At 44.0% G+C, this 25,976-nt stretch overlaps 1 pseudogene; it reads right to left on the reverse strand.

Moving 5' to 3' along the window:
* Positions 1 to 2,295: 2,295 nt before the first annotated feature.
* On the reverse strand, positions 2,296 to 9,068 carry LOC130477018 (3-keto-steroid reductase/17-beta-hydroxysteroid dehydrogenase 7-like; annotated as a pseudogene).
* Positions 9,069 to 25,976: the final 16,908 nt, after the last annotated feature.

Below are 25,976 nucleotides of genomic sequence, written 5' to 3' on the forward strand. Positions count from 1 at the left end.
TTTACACATGGTGGCTGCACACAACTGGCTGGTCATGGCCAAGGAGCTTCCCAACAGCCTTGCACAAGTAGGATTGCCAGGTCTCCCTGGCCATCGTCGAGGGAGGAGTGGGTGGGTGGGATCTCATGAGGCTTAAAATGAGGCCTAGACCTCCACGGTGCCTGAGTGATGACATCACTTCTGGAAGTGATGTTATCACATCGACGACAATGAGGGAAACACTCTGGTATTTGGGCACAAACCCTATGGTAGATACCAGATAGTCTCCGCTATCATCGCCTGTGTGATGACATCACTTTCAGAAGTGATGTCATCACACCAGCAGTGTCAAGGCCTAGGCCTCATTTTAAGCCTGGGAAGACCCCCACCAGCCAACTAGACAGCACTGGTATTATATATGAGTAGCTTACACACAAGTAGGGTTGCCAACCTCCAGGTAGTAGCAGGAGATCTGCTATTTCAACTGATCTCCAGCCGATAGAGATCAGTTCCCCTGGAGAAAATGGCCACTTTGGCAATTGGACTCTATGGCATTGAAGTCCCTCCCCTCCCCAAACTACACCCTCCTCCGGCTCCGCCCCAAAAACCTCCCGCTGGTGGCAAAGAGGGACCTGGCAACCCTACACTCAAGGCCAGAGACAGAGTTCCAACAGCTACATCTTTATTCAGTTAACAGGAAAGAGAGAACTAACTTAACTGCAAAACACCCCAACTTATATACAGTTCCCAACCACCCGGAGCCACCCACCCTAGTCTGTGGTTGGACGGCCAAAGTCCATCGTCCAATAGAAGAAACAGACAACGGAGGCAGAGCCTAGAGCAGAGCCTCAAGCTCAACACAGTTCAGCACAGCTGAGTTCAGCAGTTCAATAGTTCAGCATAGTCCTTTCACCAACTAAATACATTACAGCTGGGGGGAAGGAGGCTCAAAGCAGGGGATCCCCTCCCTGCTCCCGGTGGGGGTCTGGCAATCCTATGCACAAGTGTTTCATTTGGTTCTCAGGTCAATGAGGAGTGCTTTTCAATATCATGCTCCCTATTATGAGCAGAGGTGAAATATTGTAGCTCCAGAATGGCATTATTCTTCCTTTTCGTCGTTGTTGAAAAGGCACTGAGTATTCTGAGGGAATCATAACAGCAATCCCACAGTAAAAGAGTACAAGGTTTTTTCGTGACCGTTTAGTTTAAGCTTTTATTTTCCCTCTTTCTGTGCTCCATTCAACTTTTTTTCGGACCAAAGGTTTCCTGCTATAAGAGGAGACCTTTAATCGTCATGCCCCTTTGCTGCAATTGCCAATTATTTTGAAACGGACACTTTCTAATTACACGAACATTCATCCTGAAGAGGTAAAAATCCTTAAACCATCAAGCTATCTACACGAGGTTTTATTGGTAGCATTATTAATGCTTGTCATTTTCAAGATAAATGCATTTTTGTGTTGAACAGATGGATTTACTGGCGTGTAAAATTTGTACCTTTCACTATTTAAAGCTGTGTTATATCTTAGTGACCCAATTCTTTCTTAATAAACACACCCAGCCTTGTGCAGGTGCAGATGTTTTAACAGAATCTGTTTTTGTCCACACTGAGAGAATTTATACTGGAAAAACCCTGAGGTTCGAAAGTTATGGGATGTCCTCTGAGGGCTGCACACAGGGATTTTTTTTTAAAAACACCTGTAAAATCTAATATGGCTCCATAACATTCTGAGTCTGAAAGACGGGATCCCGGACTTTCCATGATCAGCCTCCCTAATTCACGGGGAAAAATATTTGAACCTCCCCAGTCTCCTTTGCAGCTTTCTTTCCCTCAGGACTCAAAGAGATGTCACATAAAGTTCTGTGTTGCTTTCCTACTCCCCCACCCCTTTAAACAAAAGGCAACTTCAGCAGGTTGCCATCTGAGTGGAGATATGACATATGAAGAGAGTCTGCTAAACCTTTTCCTCTATGGCCATATTTTAAAAACAAACCCTCTTCTCCAGCTGCTTGGAAAAATATGGGCCATCATATCTTTATCTTGCTAGTGCAAAAGCAGCTAGGAGGGCAGAACATTTAGGGGTGCCAACCTCCAGGTGGTGGCTGAAGAACTGGGATCACAACTGATCTCCAGGCATCAAAAATCAATTCGCCTGGAGAATATGGCTGCTTTGGAAGGTGGACTGTATGGCATTATACCCCTTTGAAGTCCCTCCCCTCCCCAAATGCAACCCTCTTTTTAGTGGGGTTTGTTCTGCAAACAAGAACAAAAATGTCCCACTGCCATGAAGATAGTCAACAGGAGACACTGATTAGTTATTGCTTATGTGCTGGGCTGCCACATTTCACCAAATGTTCCTTCTCAGGTTCCAATAGCTTCTGGTAAAACTTTCCAGCCAGGTCTTTGTTGATATCCATCTTGTGGATGTCAATGTAGTTCTTCCCAAAGAATGTGGTACAGCTGTGAAATTTCATCTGTAGGTCCAGCACCTCTGGCTTCTGCTTGAACAGTCAAATGTGTGCTTCTGCTCCATTGTAGGGTGTCAGCGTACAGTATGGGTGAAAAGGTGGATCAGCCACATGATGAGGAGAAATAACTTCCAGATGAAAGAAGGCAGGATTTCATATATCATGTTGGTCATCACAACTCCTGGTCCACAATAGTGGAATACAGACCCTAGTTGTTGAAATGGCTGTTCAGAGCCACGCTTGCAAGGTAAGTGGCATATTTTCAGGTTGTGCTGGTAGTCGTCAAGATTGAAGTTAGACCTGTGCGCATGGATCAAGGAGGTCCAAATGAGCTGGCTGGGCCTTTCAAGACAGGTAAGCAAAGATTCCAGCTGTTGGATCAGAATGAAATGCCCAAAAAGGTTGGTTTCAAAGACTTCCTGCAGGCTATGTGGAGTGATGCAGTCCTTTTGGCTCATCAGGCCTTCTGCTGTGGTTAGAATCTGAACTGCTCTCCTGGAGAAGAGGCCATGCACAAAAGCTGAGAAGCTGATACATGGATTTACCATGATCCCAGCATTCAAGAAGAGATAATCCACATGCTGAAACTTCTTTTTGATTTCTTTGACTGCATTTAGGACCTATTTCATGTTGCCAGTGTCTACTTGAATGATGCTGATGTCTGTATGGGGAAAGTAGGACAACAGTTTATTGCGGGTGTTGTTGGCCTTCTCCATGTTCCTGCAGGCTAGGCACAGATGGAGGCTGGTATCTTCCTGAAGAAGGCACTCACACAGGGCAGAGTACTTTCCACTGCTGTCTCCAGTGACCACCACGACCCTCTCCCAGCGCCAGCAGGCAACATCAGGGGAAGGCCTCAGCCTCTATGCCCTGTTGTTGGCCTTCCAGAGGAACTAATGGCCATATAATGGGATGGTAAATCAGAAATAGTCACTGGATCTAACATGTTGGAAATTACTTGAGGAAGGTGTTGTTGGGAGGCCTAATTGTGCTGGCATGAAATGCCAATTCATGTTTCTTTGCAGTCATGCTAAACTGAACTGATTTCAAACAGGAAGTCTGTGTTAAAGGATGTGTAAAACCATTATACTGAAGCCAACACTCCAGGCTTTTCTAATTAGGTCACTGGGAAAAAAGATGACCTTTTTGTTTCTGTGTGGCTTTTCCTTGGGTCACATGTTTCTAACTATCATTTGTATTTTGTTAAAGCTGTTTAAAAGTTACGACTCTTTGTCTGTGCACTTGCATGTATGTGAAAGAAAAAGGAAGACAGGATGCAGACTTTTATTAGAGCCCATAACAGGCTTTTCCAACATAGAATATAGAGAAGAGGATAAAAATAATGTACATCAAAGCTGTTGAGAGCCAGTTAAAAAGGTCTAATAATAGGGTTGCCAACCTTCAGGAACTAGCTGGAGATCTCCTGCTATTTCAACTGATCTCCAGCCCATAGAGATCAGTTCACCTGGAGAAAATGGCTGCTTTGGCAATTGGACTCTATGGCATTGAAGTCCCTCCCCTCCCCAAACCCCACCCTCCTCAGGCTCCACCCAAAAAACCTCCCACCGGTGGTGAAGAGGGACCTGGCATCCCTATCTAGTAAGCACAGTTTCAGTTATACAAGTAACTACTCATGTGAGCGGCCTACTTGTATTGGATCATCTGATAGGGATGCTCACTGTAGTCCCAAGACACCTAAAGAGTCAGCATGTTGCAGTATATCTATTAGTGTTGGTCTAGGACTGGGGAGGCCCTGACCTGGATGGCCCAAGCTAGCCTGATTTTGTCAAATCTTATTGGTCCTGGCTAGTTCTTGGATGGGAGACCACCAACGAATACCAGGGTCGCTTTGCAGAGGAAGGCAATGGCAAACTGCCGCTGTTAGCCTCTTGCCTTGCAAACCCTACTGGGTTGCTATAAGTCAGCTGTGACTTGATGGCACTTTACACACAAAGGACTGGGGAGACTCAGGTTCAAATCCCTTTTTGGGTGTGAGGGTAGGGTTGCCAACCTCCAGGTACTAGCTGGAGGTCTCCTGCTATTACAACTGATTTCCAGCCAATAGAGATCAGTTCACCTGGAGAGAATGGCAGCTTTGGCAATTGGACTCTATGGCATTGAAGTCCCTCCCCCCCAAACCCTGCCCTCCTCAGGGTCTGCCCCCCAAACCTCCTGCAGGTGGCAAAGAGGGACCTGGTAACCCTATGTGAGGATCAGTTCTGGGCCAACCATGCTCCCTCAGCTTATCCTACCTCTCAGGATTGTTGTGAGGATAAAACGGGGGAGGAGAGAACTATGTATGCCTCCCTGAGCTCCATGCATCGAGGACCTTGAAACGTGTGCAAGCAGCTGTTGTGGGTATGGTTGTGCCTTGCTAGCTTTCGTATTGACATTCCTGAGTTCCTGTAGTATTTCCTGGCATAGTTCAGAAGACCATGATAGTTTAGGCCTAACCTAAAGTTGCCAATCTAAGATTGCTAATTCCTGGACATTTGAGGTGGTGCCTGGGAAGGGTGGTGTGTGGATGGGAAGGAGCTCAGTGGGAGTGTGATTCCACAGGAAGATGCTACGTCCTCCAGGGTGAACTGATCTACTTTGTGGCCTGGAGATCAGTTGTGGGGAAACTCCACGCTCTACCTGGAGGATGGCAACCATAGCCCAACCTTTCCCAAAGTTGAATAAATAATATTTTGTTCTTTAAGATCAAAGAATGACTATATTCACAGGATAATGAAATCCTCACTCACAAAAGCTGTTATGAGTTACATTGCTCCCATATTACTAGACTGATCGTATACATTATTGTAAGTATTGTTCTGGGCGCTAGAGCAATGATTTGAGCAAACGAGCTGGATTAGATTTTCTCAACCACATTTGAAATTCAAGAATTGTAACCAACAAGAAATACTTGTATTTTAATAGGTGGAGTTTTCTGGCTTCCTTAACTTGAACATTTCAGCAGGTACTCCATCTGCTTTTTACCTGCATCCGCAGGTATTCAATCTGCTCCTTAATGTTGGAGTCTGATTGTATCTGCAAGATTAGCAAGAAGTGTGGTTCCTTTTTTTCTTAGTGTAAAATTGGCTCATTCCTGTGTACTGTTTATAACAGATCCAATAACTGATTCTAGCTAGTATTCTAAAGTACCTGAACTAACTGCAGGTTAGTTCATTACAAGTTTTATAATGAAGAGCGGAACTTTGAGCAGAACTAATGAATGGCTTGACTGGATGTACACGATCTGTTCTGAGACATAAAATTCTTCTGCTTATATTGGTCCTCTAAGCTTCAGACCTCAGACATAGGTTTGCCAGCTCCAGGTTGGGAAATACTTGGAGATTTTTGGGGCAGAGCCTGAGGAGGGCGGGGTTTGGGGGGTTTCCTCTTCCCTGTTCTTGAGGCTCTTAAGATAAGAATTTTTGTCTGGAGAAAGGACTGCGCCAGTGCCCATTTTACAAAGTCCTTCATTTTTGTCACAAGGATTGTCTAACACAGTGATGGTCATGGAATGTTCATGAACATTACATCTATTTAGGAGAGCGGGTTTGTCATATATAATAAAACAGTATACCTACGGTTGCCAACCTTCAGGTATTAGCTGGAGATCTTCTGCTATTACAGCTGATCTCCAGCCAATAGAGATCAGTTCACCTAGTGAAAATGGCCGCTTTGGCAACTGGACTCTATGGCATTGAAGTCCCTCCCCTTCCCAAACACCGCCCTTCTCAGGCTCTGCCCCAAAAACCTCCTGCCAGTGGCGAAGAGAGACCTGGCAACCCTACCTTCTGTGGCAGGAATGTGAAGTCAACCTCACCAACGAAAAATTATCAACAAAAAGTCAAGGCAAAAGGGTTCCTATTGTTTCAACTTTCTGGCACAGTTTTAGTGCCTTTAATTCTTGCATGACAGTTAAGTAGGTAGGGTTGCAAACTCCAGACTGGGAAATTTCTTGAAATGTGGAGGTGAAGCCTGAGAACGTTAGGGTTTGGGGTGGGGAGGGACCTCAGTTAGTTATAATGCCATAGAATCCACCCTCAAAAACAGCCATTTTCTCCAGAGGAACTGATTTTTGTAGTCTAGAGATCTGCTGTAGTTCCTGCAGATATCCAGGCCCACTTGGAGAATGGCAACCAACCCTACAGGCAGATGATCTGAAAAGTGAGAGCTATTGAATTTCTTCCTGTGGCATTTAAAGGCACAGGAGCCATGGCAAAAAAAAAAAAAAAGGTAATACAATCTTACTACATTTACAAGGGAGTAAATCTCATTGAGCTCAACAGGATTTACTGCTGAGTAAACATATTAGGATTGTGCTGTAAGCAGCAGAAATTGAAAGGACAAACAGGTGGGACTTTTTAGGGTGGGGACATCTTGACAGAATACTGGATAACTGTACAGGCTACAAAAATGTTCTTCTATGAACTTTACTTTTCAAGATACCTTTACCTGTTCTAAAGATTAGTTAACCTCAAGCCCACATACAATATGTGGACTGGGTGAAACCGTAAAAAGGAGCAAACTTGGGGTGTTTATTCTCTTTGGGTGTAAATTGACTTCCAGTAGGCTTAATCTGAAGGGGAGGAAAAATAATTCCCAGGAAACATGAATTTAAAAATAGGTCTCCTTCTCACCTCTTATGCTGTCCCCCAGTTATCATTTCTGGATTTGCATTCTCAGACCTGCCTCATTTTTTCCAAGCAGTGCTTACTTGCTCCCTTGCTTGGAGTGCATGAGAGGATATAAAGAGAGGGAGGTGAGAAAGTAAACATTTCTCCTGATGTGCTAAGAGAAAGAGAATGGTAGTGCAAAGTGTGATGGCAGTACTCGAGATGGTGTTGCCAAGGGCAAAAGGCCTAACTAAATGTACACATGTTTAAAACCCTGTAAACGTGTGGGGAGGAAATGGTTTGGGGGTGTGATTTGGAGTGAGGCAGCAGCAAGTATTACTGACACAGTTTCTCTGTACTGAACTGCCCCCTTGTTTTCCTTATTACTTTGGCTTAACTATTGATTTCTGTAATTGTTCTCTGACGTGAGATATTTTGAGGTGTTTTAATAAATAATATTTATATAAAATATATATTTTTTAAATCAACAAAGATGTCTTCAGAAGTGACTTCACTACAGTTTTTTTCCAAAGTTGTGGAGACCACCCTCTCCTTCAGTGAGGTATTTATGTCCTTTTCCAGCAATTAGTCCAGTCTTACTCTGGCAGCTCTAACCAGCTAGGAAGGTAGTGTTGCCAACCTCCAGGTACTAGCTGGAAACCTCCTGCCATTACAACTGATCTCCAGCTGATAGAGATCAGTTCACCTGGAGAAAATGGCTGCTTTGGCCATTGGACTCTATGGCATTGAAGTCCCTCCCCTCCCCAAACCCCGCCCTCCTCAGGCTCCACCCCAAAAACCTCCCACCAGTGGCAAAGAGGGGCCTGGCAACCCTGCAGGAGGGTGAAGGGTCAAGTAAGTAATTTTTGTAAGTTTCAGCATTTTTGGGGTGGGGGTTCACCTGAAAAAGGCAGCAATTTAAAGGGAGCCAAAAAGCAGATCCTGAATCATGCTGAATTTTTCCAGCAATATTTTGGGCCACTTTGGCCCCACCGCAATTTTTTTTAAAACAGAATCCCTTCTGCCCCCCTCTCCTCTCATTTACCTGCTGATCTGATGCTGCAGCCTCCAGGTTCCATGTGGGATTCAGAGGTAGGGCTGCCAACCTCCAGGTACTAGCTGTAGATCTCCTGCTATTACAACTGATCTCCAGACAATAGAGATCAGTTCACCTGGAGAAAATGGCCACTTTGGCAATTGGACTCTATGGCATTGAAGTCCCTTCCCTCCCCAAACCCTGCCCTCCTCAGGCTTCGCCCCCAAAACCTCCCACTGGTGGTGAAGAGGGACCTAGCAACCCTACTCGGAGACCGTGGCTGGGGCAGAACTGCCTTGGAGGCAGCCACCCCCACTGCTGAAGTTTAGGTAAGTGAGGGGAGGCAGAGATAGTGGTGTAAAATTTGGATTTGGGTCTAATCGACCTGATTTTTTTTGGGAATCTTGGATTTTCTGTTTTGGGGATACAGAAATCCAAGATCCCGGAAAAAATTGAGGTCCATTAGATCCGAATCCGAATTTTACTGTTTTTTTTTTTTTGCACACCTCTAGTTATCAGCAAAAAAAGCTTTGCAAATTGGTTACATCAAACCCCCAAAGTATAATTCCTCCAACTCCTTTTGTGAGGCCAGCTGTAACAATCCTTCAGCCTTTTGAAAAAGCTTTGCTGGTAGGGTTTGCCAACTCTGGGTTGGGAAATTCCTGGATATTTGGGAGTGGAGTAGAGCCTGGAGAAGGCAGAGTTTGAAAAGAGAATGGACCTCAGTGGGGTATAATGCCATAGAGTCCAGCCTCCAAGGCAGTCATTTTCTCCTGGGGAACTGATCTCAGTTGCCTGGGGATAAGTTGAAATGCTGGGAGATTTGGAGGCCCCACCTGCAGGCTGGCAGTTCAATCTGCTAGATAGCATTATGCAGATACTGTGTTAGTGGTGAAATCCACTTTACCACCATTGATGTCCGGTCTCATTTGCCTTTCATTTTTTTCCACCATTGCTCTTGCCATCTTCCCTGCCATTGTGCCACCTGTATAGGGTTGCCAGGTCCCTCTTCGCCACTGGTGGGAGGTTTTCATATTTAGTGATATACAGTGAGGGGAAAAAAGTATTTGATACCCTGCTGAATTTGCCCGTTTGCCCTCTGACGAAGAAATGACCAGTCCATAATTTTAATGGTAGGTTTATTGTAGCTGTGAGAGACAGAATAACAACAGGAAAACCCCCAGAAACCCAGAAGACAAAAGTCAGAGATTGATGTGAATTATAATGAGTGAAATAAGTATTTGATCCCCTATCAACCAGCCAGATTAGGGTTAAGGTTAGGGTTAGGGTTAGGGTTCTGCTGTCGACAGAAGCAATCAATCCATCAGATTCCAAACTAGCCACCATGACCAAGACCAAAGAGCTGTCCAAGGATGTCAGGGACAAGATTGTAGACCTGCACAAGGCTGGACTGGGCTACAAGACTATTGCCAAGCAGCTTGGTGAGAAGGTGACAACCCTAACCCTAACCCTAACTGTCAACCTCCCTCGGTCGGGGGCTCCATGCAAGATCTCATCTCGTGGAGTTGCAATAATCATGAGAACGGTGATGAAGCAGCCCAGAACTACACGGGGGGAACTTGTCAATGATCTCAGGGCAGCTGGGACCATAGTCACCATGAAAACAGTTGGTAACACACTACACCGTGAAGGACTGAGATCTTGCAGAGCCCGCAAGGTCCCCTTGCTCAAGACAGCACATGCACAGGCCCATCTGCAGTTTGCCAATGCACATCTGAATGACCCAGAAGAGAACTGGGTGAAAGTGTTGTGGTCAGATGAGACCAAAATCGAGCTCTTTGGCATCAACTCAACTCGCCGTGTTTGGAGGAGGAGGAATGCTGCCTACGACCCCAAGAACACCATCCCCACCGTCAAACATGGAGGGGGACATATTATGCTTTGGGGGTGTTTTTCTGCTAAGGGGACAGGACACCTTCACCGCATCGAAGGGACGATGGACGGGACCATGTATCGTCAAATCTTGGGTGAGCACCTCCTTCCCTCAGCCAGGGCATTGAAAATGGGTCGAGGATGGGTATTCTAGCATGACAATGACCCAAAACACACGGCCAAGGCAAAGGAGTGGCTCAAGAAGAAGCACATTAAGGTCCTGGAGTGGCCTAGCCAGTCTCCAGACCTTAATCCCATCGAAAATCTGTGGAGGGAGCTGAAGGTTCAAGTAGCTACACATCAGCTTCGAAATCTTACTGACTTGGAGAAGATCTGCAAAGAGGAGTGGGACAAAATACCTCCTGAGATGTGTGCAAACCTGGTGGCCACCTACAAGAAACGTCTGACCTCTGTAATTGCCAACAAGGGTTTTGCCACCAAGTACTAAGTCATCTTTTGCAAAGGGATCAAATACTTATTTCACTCATTATAATGCACATCAATCTCTGACTTTTGTCTTCTGGGTTTCTGGGGGTTTTCCTGTTATTCTGTCTCTCACAGCTACAATAGACCTACCATTAAAATTATGGACTGGTCATTTCTTCGTCAGAGGGCAAATGGGCAAATTCAGCAGGGTATCAAATACTTTTTCCCCTCACTGTAGATGTTCGCTAGCAAAGGTGCACACGCACAGCCCATTGCTACGCCCTGTTGTTGCAGGTACAATTGATCCAAAAAACAAAAAAAGTTGTTCTCAAAAATTAAATCCAACATATCAAGTAAGAAATGGGACGGGGGATTCTGATTGCTCTGTTTATTTAGTAATTCCTCTATGATGTCACGTGTCCTCTAATTTGAGTCAGTTAGGAGACACACAGGTGTATAAAAAGCTCAATGGTGACCCCACTAGTCACATTAGGACATCCATTAAGACAGTTGTACAGGAAGGTTTATCTTTGGATTTTATTAATAAACAGGAGGCTGATTTTCTTATTAATCATCCTCCTCGGATACTGGTGTTTTACACCTTACCGAAGATACATAAGGGTATCCACCACCAGGACGTCCTATTGTAGCAGGAAGCAACTCGGTGTTAGACCCGATTGCACAATTTTTAGAATATCATTTGCATGAGTTTGCCACACAAACACCTTCCTACATATTGGACACCAAACAATTCACTAAAGATATGGAAGGTTTTCAAATCCCACAACATGCGGTTTTGATGACTCTTGATGTCACAGCATTATATACGAATGTGCCGTTAGAGGACACGCGTGGCATAATAGAGGAATTACTAAATAAACGAAGCAATCAGAATCCCCCGTCCCATTTCTTACTTGATCTGTTGGATTTAATTTTTGAGAACAACTTTTTTTGTTTTTTGGATCAATTGTACCTGCAACAACAGGCCTAGCGATGGGCTGCGCATGTGCACCTTCGCTAACGAACATCTATCTGACTAAATATGAAGAACTACATATATATAATAACAACCCTTTTTTCAGCACATCATCACTTGGAAACGTTTTATTGATGATATTTTTCTAATTTATTACCCTGTAGATAATTTGGCTGAATTTTTAACTTGGATTAATTTACAGAATGAGCATATAAAACTGACAGGCACTGATAGTATCAAGGAAGTGAATTTTCTAGACGTCACGGTTTACGTGAATGAGAAACAACAGTTAGCATTCAAACCTTTTAGGAAAGCCACCGATAAAGGTGCTTTATTGCATTTTCAATTGTTCCATCCTGAGCATCTGAAACGAAACCTACCTTTTGGACAATTTTTACATTTAAAGCGTAATTCTACCAAAATAGAAGACTATCAATGTGAATCTGGCACTTTTAGTAGTATTTTAAAGGCTAGAGGTTTCCCGACAGGCATCATAGATCACGCTAAACAAAAAACAGATAATGCTCACAGGCAGGAACTATTAGCAGTTAGAACTAGAGACCACACTTGGAACAATCTATCCGTGGCGTTGCAATATTCTCCCATGTCAAGAGATGTTCAGAACATCATACTGAAACACTGGCATCTTGTACGCGATTTACCAGGCTGTACACTACCGCCACAATTTGGTCTAAGGAGAACATATTCCTTTAAGGATCGCCTTGTACGCTCTGATGCATCCCGTTTTTTGCCTAGCAACCAACCGGCTGATCATTTCCAGTGTGGGGAATGCATAGCTTGTGCGCAAGTGCTACCCGTAAAAGAGTTCCAGGACACTCGCACAGGTTTCAAATTTAAGCTAAATCATTTTAGTATTTGCAGCAGTAAAGGGGTTATTTACATAATTAGATGTCCACGTGGTTTGCTTTACGTGGGCAAAACAAAACGCCCGATTAAATTAAGAATAGGTGAACATAGGTCCAGGGTACGCAATAATAATTTGGAGGTTCCACTCACAGCACATTATAAGGAAATGAAGCATGCAGATCATGAAATGCAATTTTTTGTGGTTTGGCTCTATCGCAATAGATCATACCATATACAAAATATGGATCGCATATTAGCCCAAGAGGCTTGCTTCATTTTTCTTTTTAATTCTTTACATCCAAATGGGTTATATGCGCATTTTGAGTTGTCCAGTTTCTTGTAACATCATTATAATTTACTTGTTTAGACTGTTCACATGTTCTGTGCTTTTTGTAACTTGGTGAATATTGTAACTTACTATATGGTAATTGTTTATACACATAGAACAGCTGTTCGCAATTTGGATTTGCCACTTTAAATGTGAGAGGGGCTCTAACATTATCAGATAACGCAGAATTGCCACCTGCTAGCAAAGATGTGGCTATGAGCCTTGATTTTGGAACTGACGTTCTGAAGTTCATATACTGATCATTGCGGGACTGCCAGAATTGAAAAAGCGGACACGGATTAATTACCGGATACCTATTTGTTGTTACTCTTGGCATCCTTGGAGTTTATTCAGCTTTGCAGGAAATTTTTTCTTTGCAATTGCTTGATATGGTGTTTGTATATTGGATTGGAATGGAATATATTGATAATTTCTGAGTACTCTTGGAATTTTTGCCATAAGTGCTTTTCTTTTCTTTAACTACTATCTGGAGGTTGGCAACCCTACACCTGTACATGGGTATTTATACAGCAAACCTAGTCAGCCTCTGTTAAGCACTGTTGTGTTAACATTTCCTCCTGTACTATCTAGCCTGTTTTGTAAAATCCTCTTCTCGCGCCCTGCTATCTGTGCCCCCATCCTCAGAGGTGAGGTGGGTGTTGACTAGAGACAAAACATTTTCTGTGGTAGTGCCTTTGGAATGCCCTCCCCCTTGAGGATCACCTACTGCCTCTTTTACGTTAGTTTAGGTGCCAAGCCAAAACACATCTTTTCACTTAGGCTTTTAATTAGGGTTTATCAGCATTTTAATGTTCTGCTTCTGTTTTATGGATAGTGTTTTTGCTGTTTATGTTTATGTCCATGCCTTTAATGGCTTGTTTTTATATTGTTACATTGTTTTAATTATAAGCCACCTTAAGCAGGCCTCTGAAGAGGCAGCACAGAAATATCCTAAATAAATAATTTCCTGGGGCATTTCTCCATTCGAAAAGTTGACCAAGACCTTGGCCATTTCCTCACAGGTTATCATACCTGAGTTGGAAGCATTTGTTTCATGCTTCCCCGTCATGGTGCATTTGTGTACCCCCCAGGGTTTCTCCAGCTTTTCTTCAAACATTCTCTGCTTTGCTTTAAAGTTTTGGTAAAGATCGTGGTAAAGCCTGGATAGCTGCTTTGTGAGAATCTGGATTGTCTCACTCCCATGTCAGACATTTCCCCTAACCCTGTCCCCATGGCAGTAATTTCCTCTCTCGCCACTGGCAGGGCTCTTTTTAAAAAAACTGGCACTAGGATATCATTAAGAGCCCCGTGGCTCAGAGTGGTAAGCTGTAGTCCTGCAGTCCAAGCTCTCTTCACGACCTGAGTTCGATCCTAATGGAAGTTGGTTTTGGGTAGCCGGCTCAAGGTGATTCAGCCTTCCATCCTTCTGAGGCAAAAACACAGAAAAAATAAGAACAGCAATTTAACAGGGATAGGGCCAGAAAATAGGGACCTCTCTTGGTAAATAGGGATATATGAAGCATAGAGACTAGTGGCATAGAAGGTATTCAGGGAATAGGCCACTGGAAGTACTTTGCTGTTTGCCTGTGTGGGTTCAGAGACCATTCTGCATATGTTGCTTGTTTAAAATAGCAATATAATCATTGGGGATTAACGCATGGGCAGAATGTTCTTGGTTCGCTCCTCCCTTATCTCACAATATTTTATTCCGAGACAGGATAGTCAAATGCATGACGCTAGTCCATCCCACTATAAGTCGAAGCAAGTAGCTGCTGGAGGCTCCCCGTGCATTTGAGCCACCCATATAATGTGGGATAGTAGTGGAGTGACCGCCGTGTCATTGCCCAAGGATTGGCTGAGGGGTTATCCAATCAAAGGCCGATTCTCCCCCTTTTTTTTCCTTGGGACACCAGCGTTCCGGTATACCATCGTGACAGTGTGAAGCACCCCCCCTACAGGGCTGGTCGGGGGGCGTCTGTCTGGCCTGGAGAGGCTTGGGGCTTGAGGTGCCTCTTCAGCCTCAGACCAGTCCGAGGGAGAGTCTGAGCTTTCCTCTCCCTCGGAGGCTACCCGAGTGGCTCTGTGATCAGCCAGCCTGGATCACAACCTGCTTCCTCCCTGGCTACTCTTCAGGCCAGAGAAGCTCCGCCCCTTCCACCCTCTGCCCTCCCCCCGGAAATCCATAAAAGGAGTTCTCCTTCCCCTTCGTGTCACTTCCCTTCCTAGCCAGCAGCGCAGCTCGCACCTGCCCCGCCCTTGCTCACCCGCAGCTCAGCTGTTTGTCGGGGCTGGGAGCTTGAACAAAAGGAGGTTAGTAGTGGGCTAGTCGTGTGATTACACACACGCAGGCGTTCCGGTAATATAGCAAAATTTTAAAAGTAGCAGTTTAGCACCGAAAAGATCGCTAGAAACCAGGGATTGCTTAATCCGGTTTTTTTTTTTTTTTGCTTAAATCGCACCTAAGGTGGGTCCAATGCGCTGCCCTTGGACGGTCATGCGTTTAGACCACGGGAATTGGCTACTTTTAAGGCACAAAGGCGAGACAAATTGGCCATGCGTTAAACCCCATTGAATTAATTAAGTGAAACATTTATATCCACCCTACTTATTTAGTCCAATGATGGGTAGCCGTGTTAGTCTGTCTGTAGCAGTAGAAAAGATCAAAAGTCTCAGAGCACCTTAAAGACTAACAAAATTTCTGGCTGGGTATGAGCTTGAAAAAGTGAGCTGTGACTCACGAAAGCTCATACCCTGCCAGAAGTTTTGTTAGTCTTTAAGGTGCTACTAGACTCTTGCGCTTTTTTACTGTATTTAGTCCAAGGTGGCTTAAAATATGACCACAGGTAAGGCAACGCTGTTAAAATAGTACAAAATTACATTAAAAAAAAACACCCATAGAGGTTCCAAGGAAAGCAAAGTCAAACTGATTGCCTGCCAAAAAATAAGTGACTTCACATTCAACTTAAAAAAAAATTTATACCCCCCTTCACTGAAAAGGAATTATTCTTAGGAGAGGCTATTCTGTTGGTGCTTTCTGAGCTGCCTCTAGTAGTACATTTCTTGAATACAAGGGCAGCGTTTCTTGAATACAAGGGCAGCGAATGAAAAAGCCTGGGAACGGACAGAGGCAGAATGTGCCACCGAAAAGGAGGGGGACAAGAAGAGAGTTTGGTGCCAGTAATTTCTCGAGTGTGCTAGTGAACAGAGAAACAACACGTATTTGCTTGAAATCATGGCCAGGCAGGCTGCTGCAAAGTAAACGAGTACGACATGTACAGCAGGTGAAGAAGCTCCACTTTCTTTGTCTTGTGGGACTGATGCGCAGCCAGTTTGACCTGTTCTGTGAATAGAGGTTTCACAAATACACAAGAGTGTTCAGGTTTTCATCTGTGACATGTTGGAGATTATGGTTTCCCATACTTACTGAGGATTTGGCACTGGGTTTTTTTAGCCATTATATCCTGCGTCGTAACAACATGGACTGTGGTAGTTGGCAAAACCTGACGGTGCAGTGGTGCTCTACTAATTGAGGAGAGTTTGGCCCCGAACAGCAGCACATTTGTGTTCAACATACAATTTATTCTCATGTCCTTTTTCCCCCACTGCAGTCACACAATGGAAAACAGAATCTTTGAGGTCTTCCATGAGGCAGTATTTGCTGTTTCAGAAATGAGATTCATTTTTTTTGTTTCTTACATGAAAAAAAATAAAAGCTGTTTGCAGGGAAGATTAAAGAGGGGGAAAGTTCCCATCTGTGTCTTGTTTCATTTTAATTACATCAAAGTCTCCGGTGAAGGAAACATTCCCTATTTCAAACTGATGCAGTTTTCAGCTTTTTTGGTAGTATACATTTCTACTTGTAGTAAATGCTGCAATCCATGCAGAAGGCAAATTACAGGGAACTGATGAGACCAGAAAGGAAAACCAACAGCATTTAAAAAATGCCCCCTTATTATTTTTTCAGCAAGACACTTAAGTGTCTGCTTTAAAAGAAAACCATTTGTAAAGCTGGGATTTCCGTCAAGCTCTCATTTTTAAAATGTACATGTCTCTATCACAATTTTTCTAAATGATAATAAAAACAAATCTATACCGAAACCAACAGCATATTCTCACCACAGAAAGCTGAACTTGTCCTAATACCAATTCATTTTATTCATCTTAAAAGCGAGAAAACCAGAAAAGTGGGAGAGGACTCAAACCAGAGCCAGCTACAGCTAGTTAAATAAGAGCCAGTGTGGTGTAGTGGTTGAGTGGCGGACTCTACTCTGGGGAACAGGGTTTGATTCCCCACTCCTCCTCTCTAATCTGGTGAACTGGGTTGGTTTCCCCACTCCTCCACATGAAGCCTGCTGGGTGACCTTGGGCTAGTCACAGTTCTCTCAGCCCCACCAACCTCACACGGTGTCTTTTGTGGGGAGGGGAAGGGAAGGCGATTGTAAGCTGCTTTGAGACTCTTTAAAGGTCGAGAAAGGCAGGATATAAAAACCAATTCTTCTTCTTCTACATATTTATCCACAGATGTTAAAATTAAATTTATTGCCCCACTATTTTTCTAGTAGTTTAGAAATGGGAACCACTGCTTTGAAAGGTTTTGCATTGTAATACTATTTTTCCCAATCTGATTGCCCCTGTTATTTGGTACTTACATATCCTAATGCAAAGAAGGATGCCTATGGATGAGCAATTTGGTGGCGACAGGAGAGAAGGGAAGAAATGAGAAATCCCCTCTTTCCCCTCCAGAGAGGGGAAGTGTACACATAGCCTAGTTTCTGAAACCTCTATGTAGCTGGGAATACGCATGTCGTAGCCCACTTCTGCGTAAACAGAGCATACAGCTGGACTGGGGTGACGGACTCTAGTTTTTTAAATAACTGTTGTATGATTGAGGGTATAGCTGGGTTTTTGCCAATATTGTACAACTGAAATTCTTGCAGAAGTAAACATTCTGTATTGGATCCTTGTATGATTTTGCAAAACTCTGTTTTTCATAATGTAGCGAGATAATTAACGGGCCCAGAGACACAAAATTCTACATTTTAATATGAAACTGAAATATGACAGCTTTCTGTTTTGTTTGGTTGCTTGGTATACGACAGAGAGCAATAAATATTATGATGCAATGTTCTGGGGAGTTGGGAATGGCCTGAAGTTACTAGAACACAGTAATTCTTTTACTTGCCTCCTCTGGTTCCTTGTGCTCCCATGCCGGATGGTGGTATGTGAATATTACACACACTGGGACAGGGTGAATTGTGTGGGGCTGTAATCTGGGGAATGGTGTATTGGTTAAGAGCGGTGGACTGTGATCTGGGGAACCGGGTTTGATTCCTAGGGTAGTCAGGTCCCTCTTCACCACCGGCGGGTTTTTTTGGGGCAGAGCCTGAGGAGGGTGCGGTTTGGGAAGGGGAGGAACTTCAATACCATAGAGTCCAATTGCCAAAGCAGCCATTTTCTCCTGGTGAACTGACCTCTGTCAGTTGGAGATCAGTTGTAATAGCAGGAGATCTCCAGCTAGTACCTGGAGGTTGGCAACCCTATTGATTCCCCACTCTTCCACATGAGTGGCAGACTCTAATCTGGTGAACTGAGTTGGTTTCCCCACACCTCCACATGAAGCCAGCTGGGTGACCTTGGGATAGTCACAGTTCTCTCTGGACTCTCTCACCTCCTCCTAACTCACAAGGTGTCTGTTGTGGTGAGATAAAGGGAAGGAGATTGTAAGCCTGTTTGATTCTCCTCAAAAATGTGAGAAAGTCAGCATATAAAAACCAACTCTTCTTCTTCTACTGTATGTCCATCTCTGGTGCTGTTTAGTTATTCAGAAGCCCTTGTCCTGGGAAAATGGTGGCTGCTGCAGAGGTTGCAGGCAGAATGGGAACTGCTCCCCCTTGTGCCAGCAGAAAGGTCTTCCCCAGGCACAATAGGCTTTTGGGACCCAAGCCTTGAACTGTTGCAAGCTTAGGGTTGCCAGGTCCCTCTTTGCAACCGGCGGGAGGTTTTGGGGGCAGAGCCTGAAGAGGGAGGGGAGGGACGTCAGTGCCATTTGCCAAAGTGTCCAATCACCAAAGCGGCCATTTTCTCCAGTTGAACTGATCTCTATCGGCTGGGGATCAGTTGTAATAGCAGGAGGTCTCCAGCTAGTACCTGGAGGTTGGCAACCCTATGCAAGCTGCCTACATCTGTCAAATATGAGCAAGCTGTAAGGATGGCAGAGTAGAGCAGCTTCGCTAAACCATTAAGCTAAGTTTTCAGGCTCTATTTTTGTCCCCATAAGATCAACATTTGTTTGAATAAGCACGTATTTCTGGTTTAGGTTAAAATATTCATGCTGGAATAATAAGCTAATAGTACTATTCCAATTTAAAACTTCAGATTTTCTCATGGAAAATAAAGGCACCAGGCAATCGAAGCATCTGCTGCTTTTATTATTTTTGAGACTAGCAGCAAACTGTGGCGCTAATCAGGCAATGCCGACTCTGTTTGATCAGGGTTGAAGCAGCTGTGTTCTATGCTAAAGATGCACTCCTTAGATTCTGTGCTGCTCTGCAGACTACAGAAAGGTTTGGGGGCAGAAAAAACGCACAGAGTGTCAAAATAACATGAAGGTATTTTGACTTCGATAGCACAGATCTTATCCTTCAAAGGGATGCGCTACAACCTATTTGTTCGCTCGTTTCTAAAATGCTTGCTACTGTTTGGAAGCCATGCCATCTGCTTGAGGGTGGGAAGGGAGCACTTTCCACATGTTCAGAGGTACTTTTCGTCATTATTGTATTGATTAATAATCATTGTATTTCAAAGACTGCTGAGGGGAAGATGGAATAGAATATGGTCGCTTATGCATGCAGGTTTTACCTGAGGTTCATTGCTCAGTGGACCCACACTTTCTTCTCACTAAACTATGCACCAGCAGTCTCCAAGCCCAAAACAAGAAGCTTGTGAGTCCCCGCCCCTTGAAATACCGCTTTGTAATTGGTGGTAGTGCTATGAAGTCCTCGCCCTAGAAACCCAAGTGCCGGGTCAAAAAGCATTTTAAGAACCAAAACCAAAATGAAGCTCCTTAAAAGGAATGGGGGTGGGGGTGGGGAAGAAACCCAAGCCTCATTTCTAAATGCCCCTGTTCTGCTCAGAAAGAACTCCCAGGAAGCAAGAAGCATTTGAATCCCTGCCTCTTGAAACACTTTGTAATTGGCTGTAGTTCTTTCTGTGAGAGGAACGTCCTTTCCCCAAGCTTCCATGTCCCGCTCTTTGCCTTATGCATGAGGATTTCAAGCAGGCTCAGCTCAGAGGAGATGGAAAAATCAGGGTAATAGAGGGATGGGAAGTCCTGGGATTTGTGAAGGCTGGCAGCGAGGTCATCTCTAATGGATGGAAAACTCATGCATAACTCCAAGGAACAACCGAGATAGACTGGGGGCGAACGTGAGTGAAAGTACTCATGCATAGCTGACCTATTTTAACACAACAACAACAAAAATAATTTTAAAACATCATCCAGATATTGAAGAAGTTGGAATGTTTATAATTGATTGGTTCTTGTGGGTTATCTGGGCTGTGTAACCGTGGTCTTGGTATTTTCCTTTTTGCAGGACAATGATTCAGCCAACCCCTTTCTGACTATATATTACTCTTCCTACACTTGACACTGAGAGACACTGTCCCTCAGTGTTACTCCTCTGAAGATGCCTGCCACAGCTGCTGGCGAAACATCAGGAAAGAAAATACCAAGACCACGGTTACACAGCCCGGATAACCCACAAGAACCAATGAACTCTGACTGTGAAAGCCTTCGACAATAGTTTATAATAGTTATAATAGTTTATAATTGAGTTTACTGAACGAATCTGCTTACTGAATGAGGCAGAGCAATCCTGAAGGGGGAGTAGTTAGGGAGTGCTCAGGGACGGTGTAGCCGCACCGCCTCCTGAGCAGTTTGCAGTAGCAATTTCCCCCCAAGCCCCATGAAACTTGCCCATAGAGTTTCACAGGCTACACCAGGGGATTTGCAGGAGTAACTCTGCATGGGCAAAAAGGGGTGTTCTCAGGCCAAAAGGGCTTAGGGAGTTTACAGTCATCTACACCCCCGGGAACAGGAATGCTGCCCCGGAAGTTGGAGCGAGCACTTGCACCAGAAAATCATGACTGGGAAGGCAGTGCCGGCACTTGAGCCTCGTGCTACTGCATGGCTCCCCAGCGCCGGTGTAAGTGGCCCTGCGCCAGCGTCTGTGCCAAGCACTCTGAACGGTGCAAGAAGCACTTAAGGGTCCCACCAGCTCCTGAGAAGCTCTGCCCTCTTCAGGATTGCTTGGTTCTTGCAGCAAGGAATAAGGAAAACACCTACTCAAGTGAAAAGGAAAAGGAATGGTTAAACTGACCTACATTCTAGGACTTTTGCTGACCAGATTATTGGGGAAAAAAACAAAGCGCTTAATATGTCAAACCCATATATGTATTAGTCAAATAATCCCGATAATAAAATAGATTTGAAATGCTTCATTAAGTCCTGACAGATTCTAGACTTGCTTTCTTACTTCCTTAATATATATCCTACTGGTGTTCATTTTATGCTAGCTGTGTGGAGAGAAAGAAACAGAAGATAGAATGAGGACACAGGGATGAGGGGGAGAGGCAAATCAGAAAGTCCTGCTCCTTGCCGAGATCAGCATTCTTTCACTGGAGCAACACTGTCAGAAATAAAACTGTACTTAACCTGCTAGGCATTTGTATCCCTTGAGCATCCTGGAGTTAGACTACTGCACAGATGTGCAGAATTCAACAGAGTTTTGGTCTTCTGAAGGGCTACATAAGGGAAAAAATACAGTTCACACTTAAAGGACTGGAGTCCGTGAAATAATACCAAAGTTAAAACATTTTCCCCACAGCATTATATGCATGCAAGGAATAAAACTGCGTCACATTAGAGCAGGGAGTTTGCTAGTATCTTTGAAAATGGGCTTTGTTCTGAAATCTCTTCAGCTGCGACTCACCTCCCATTACCCTACAACGGCCTCTTCAGTTCTCTTACCAAATCCCTTGAGACACCCTTGCGCATTCTGCAAGAGTCTGAAAATGTTTTAAAATGCCTTCTTTCAGAATCAAGGATTGCTTCTGATCTTACCATTTCTCTTTCATGAGAATGAACCTGCAAGTCATCCCATCATACAAACGAAGGCATCAGGATGTTTCAACCACATTTAGCCATGTCAGAGGCATCAGTACTGACTGGGATTCTTAGGTACCTTACTCGTGAGTACTTATAGGGCTTAGTAATGCAATGTCATACTTAGAAAGAGTATTTCATTTCTCTCTCCTTGTGGCTAATCACTATTAACATCGGGAGAATCATCCTAACATTAGGTGCACTTTGACAATGGAACCAGTTATCTCAGAGGGGCATTGGACTGCCCTGGGACATCACACAGAGGTCAGACAGCAATCCTCTGGAGATGCTCTAGCTTTGGATTTCTTGTGTTGATCAGGGGGTTGGCCTGGAGGAAAGTTGTAGGCAGCCATATGGGTCCATGCAAAAATCCAAAAACCAAGAACAAAATTCATGTAATACCCCTTTTCAGAGGTGGCCTGAAAAATTTGTTTTGTGCCCCCTGTCTTTAACATTTTTAACATCCAGTCAAATTAGAGTTGCAAACCTCCAGGTACTAGCTGGAGATCTCCTGCTATTACAACTGATCTCCAGCTGATAGAGATGAGTTCACCAGGAGAAAATGGCCACTTGGGCAATTGGACTCTATGACATTGAAGTCCCTTCCTTCCCCAAACCCCGTCCTCCCCAGGCTCTGCCCCAAAAACCTCCCGCCAGTGGCGAAGAGGGACCTGGCAACCCTAAGTCCAATGAAGAACTTTGGTGAGCTCAAAAGCTTGTACAAGGTTGTGTGTCAATTTCGTTCCTCCTAATAAATTGTTCTATATGGATTTTGTTCTTGTTTTTGGCTTTGTTGGCCTAGAATGACACCACTAGGATTCTATCACACTAGACTGCCAGTGGGTTTCACTTAGGAATTGTTTTTGTGTGTTTTTTCCAGTCTTGCTCCACATCCTGTACAACTCTGTAAGTCTGTTATCACATCTCCATCTCATTGTCACCCTAATTGCTAGTACCACCAGTCATGGGTGATTTAGTGATCCTTACCTGTTGTTCTTTGTCCTTTTTAGAATCCACCCTCTGGACCATAAATAAACAGGAGTCTAAAAGAATAACAAAATGTTATTCTAGCATAAGCTTTTGTGATCTAGAGCCTGCTTCTTCGGATGCAGTGAGTGAATCTTCACTAGGCAATCATTTTATGTAGGGTATGAGAACAAAATAAACAGCAGGGTCAAGAGAGCACGAAATACAAAGAAGTGCAGGGTGAAATGTAATTATGTCAAACTTTAGTCAAGAAAACTACACAGGCCACCTGCCAGTTATTCTAAACTAATGCTTGTAATGGATGGGTTTTGCAAAGACAGTTAATGCAGAAGAAGAAAAAGAATTGGTTTTTATACGCCACTTTTTTCTACCTTTTAAAGAGTCTCAAAGTGGTTTATAATCCCACCCCAAAATGGGCATCTTGTGAGGTAGGTGGGGATGAGAGAGTTCTGAGAGAATGGTGACTAGCCCAAGGTCATCCAGCAGGCTTCATATGGAGGAGTGGGGAATCGAATCCGGTTCTCCAGATTAGAGTCCTCTGCTCTTAACCACAACACCACACTGGCTGTAAAGGGGGCTGGTTCTTCTATAGTGTTGCTGTGGTGCTGCATTCATTTAAAGAGGCTTTAAGCGTCACCCCCAGTATCTTTGCACCCTCTCCTTTTTGGTACAAGTGCCATGATTGAGGGAGGGCTTAACTTCTTATGACACTGATGGAGGGTCTCCTTCTTGCTAATCTTTATTTCAGGGATTCCAAAGGAAGAAAGGGTTTCACATTTGATCAATCAGAAGGTGAGTGGCCTCTACAGACATTGTCTCCAAATGCAGACCAACAAACAGTTTCCCCCAGGATCACAGATCACTTTTGGTGTTGCGTACAGAGGTTTAAGCAGGGTACAAAAGTAGCAGATGGGTTGCAAAGGTGATTTGGTCCAGGTGCACCAGACATATCATGGGGGTGGTGGCGGCGGGAATAACTCTGAAATCAGCCATCAAGTGTAAATGGGTTTTCCATTGTCTTCTCTTGATGAAGTAATTGTCAGGCTATTTAGTTATCCTACATGTCAAATCCTGGAGGTTTATGTGTGGCCTGGTATTTTGGTCAGCTCAGATCCTTACGTTAGACTTTCTTACAGCTAGACAGTAAAAGGGCATCTGTTCATTCCAGCTAAACATTTGTAAAGAGAAAGCAATTTCAAGTCTTTGCTCAACCTGGCTGGGGAGATGTAGCATCAGAGTTCTTAATGAATCCCAGTTAGGGTTGCAGGTTCCTCCTGGCCACTGGCAAGGGATGGGAAGGGGGTAAAGTAGCCAGATCCAGGTTGGGAAACTCCTGGAGATTTGAGGATGGAGCCTGGGGACCTCAGTGGAATAAAATGCCATAGAGTCCACCCTCCAAAGCATTTATTTTCTCCAGGATCTCTGTAGTCTGGAGATATGCTGCAATTCCAGGGGATTCTTAGGTCCCACCTGGAGACTGGCATCCCTAAAGCTTTTTCATGCAAGACCATGAAAGAGATCTGCTTGATCCTAATATATGGAAGCAAGGATGTATTAGTGATCAATGACAAAGAACTGATCAGTGGCCTCCTGAGAGTCAAACAAGTGATGTAATCATATATTTTAAGCAATTAAACTAAGTTAACATTTTCCTTATTAAGACAATTTTCTAATCATTCTTATAAGGTTTTAATGAGTGACACACTGACACTAAATACAAATTTATGATTTCCCAAAATAACAATTTGATTGGCTTGAGTGATATCTTGCATCGAGTAATCATGCTTAATTTTTCCTTCTGAAGAGATTTGACTTTGCCAGTCTATCATGTCAATTGGCTTCATCGGCTGTATTTCAATAGTTTCCCTTCAGGAAATCCTATGAGTATTCTGCTTGTAGTATTGTTATGCAAGTTTTATCCACTCTTCACTTCTCTTAGTGGTAAGAAGCTTCAGGGAAACCACTTCCTAGGTTGGTTCCCATTGGAGCTGAGCAAGTGATCACTGGAGGCTTATGGTTTTTTTTTTTTTTTTTTTTGGTGAGGGGCGTCAAGTCATATCTGACTTATGGTGACCCGGTGGGGTTTTCAAGGCAAGAGATGTTTGGAGGTGGTTTGCCATTGCCTGCCTGAATGTCATACCTCTGGTTTTCCTTGGAGGTCTCCCATCCAAATACTTGCCAGGGTCAAGGCTGAGAGTGTGTGACTGGCCCAAGGTCACCCAGCAATTTTCTATGGCAGAGTGAGGATTCGAACCTGGGTTTCCCATATCCTAGTCCGACACTTTAACCACTGTACCATGCTGGCATTTCCCATACTAATAAAGAACTGGACAGCAGATCCAACAGCAGTTCCACAGACAGAGCGATCCCGTACCCCAAGGTGTTTCCACCGCTAATTCAGTTTCTCTCTGCCACAAACTCAAGCTTGTTGTTTCTTCTCACACTCACACGTGCACGTCTGCCCCTCCCTTTATTTGGGCACTCAACAGAGCCATAAGGGGACTCTCTCTTAACAATTAGCGCCCATTGATGAAACATCAGCTAACCATTCTGAGTAATTAACAGCAATAGTCAGCTAGTTGGCGCAGCGGTATTTTTGGCCATGTGTACAGAACAGATGTAGTGGTATCACAGGTTAAATCATGGATAGCAGATGATGCAGATATATATAAAATAGGAAGATAGCATGTTCAGATGTCATATTTAGGCATTTATGGAAAAACTTATTTTTTTTGTTTCCTTTCGAGCAGGTGCTTGGTATTTGTTTAATACACTCATTATGCTTCTTTGTGATTCTGAGATGTCAGTTCACCATAAAACTTAGTCTTAACTGGAGAGTTAATTCAGCTTTTAGCTTCTATAAAGATGCTGAATTTCATCTTGCCCCTGCCACCAAAGCAACCAGAATATGAATTACCTCTGTTTGACTACAGTGTAATACCGATACAGATTAGTAGTGTGCCTTTGATGATAAGCTTTGAGGCAAGGGCTGAAGGTACTTCAGGGCTGGCACTTCTATTATCAGTAGGATTGTCAGCTCCAGGTTGGGAAATACCTGGAGATTTGGGGGTGGAGCCTGGGGAAGGCAGGGTTTGGAGGGGGGAGGCTTCAATGCCATAGAGTCCAATTGCCAAAGCGGCCATTTTCTCCAGGGGAACTGATCTCTGCCGCCTGGAGGTCAGTTGTAATAGTGGGACAAAGAGTGTGAAAACCTTCCAAATTGCTAGTTTTTAGTGTGCAGATTC

Source organism: Euleptes europaea, chromosome 4 (genome assembly GCF_029931775.1).
Source record: "Euleptes europaea isolate rEulEur1 chromosome 4, rEulEur1.hap1, whole genome shotgun sequence".
NCBI lineage: Eukaryota > Metazoa > Chordata > Lepidosauria > Squamata > Sphaerodactylidae > Euleptes > Euleptes europaea.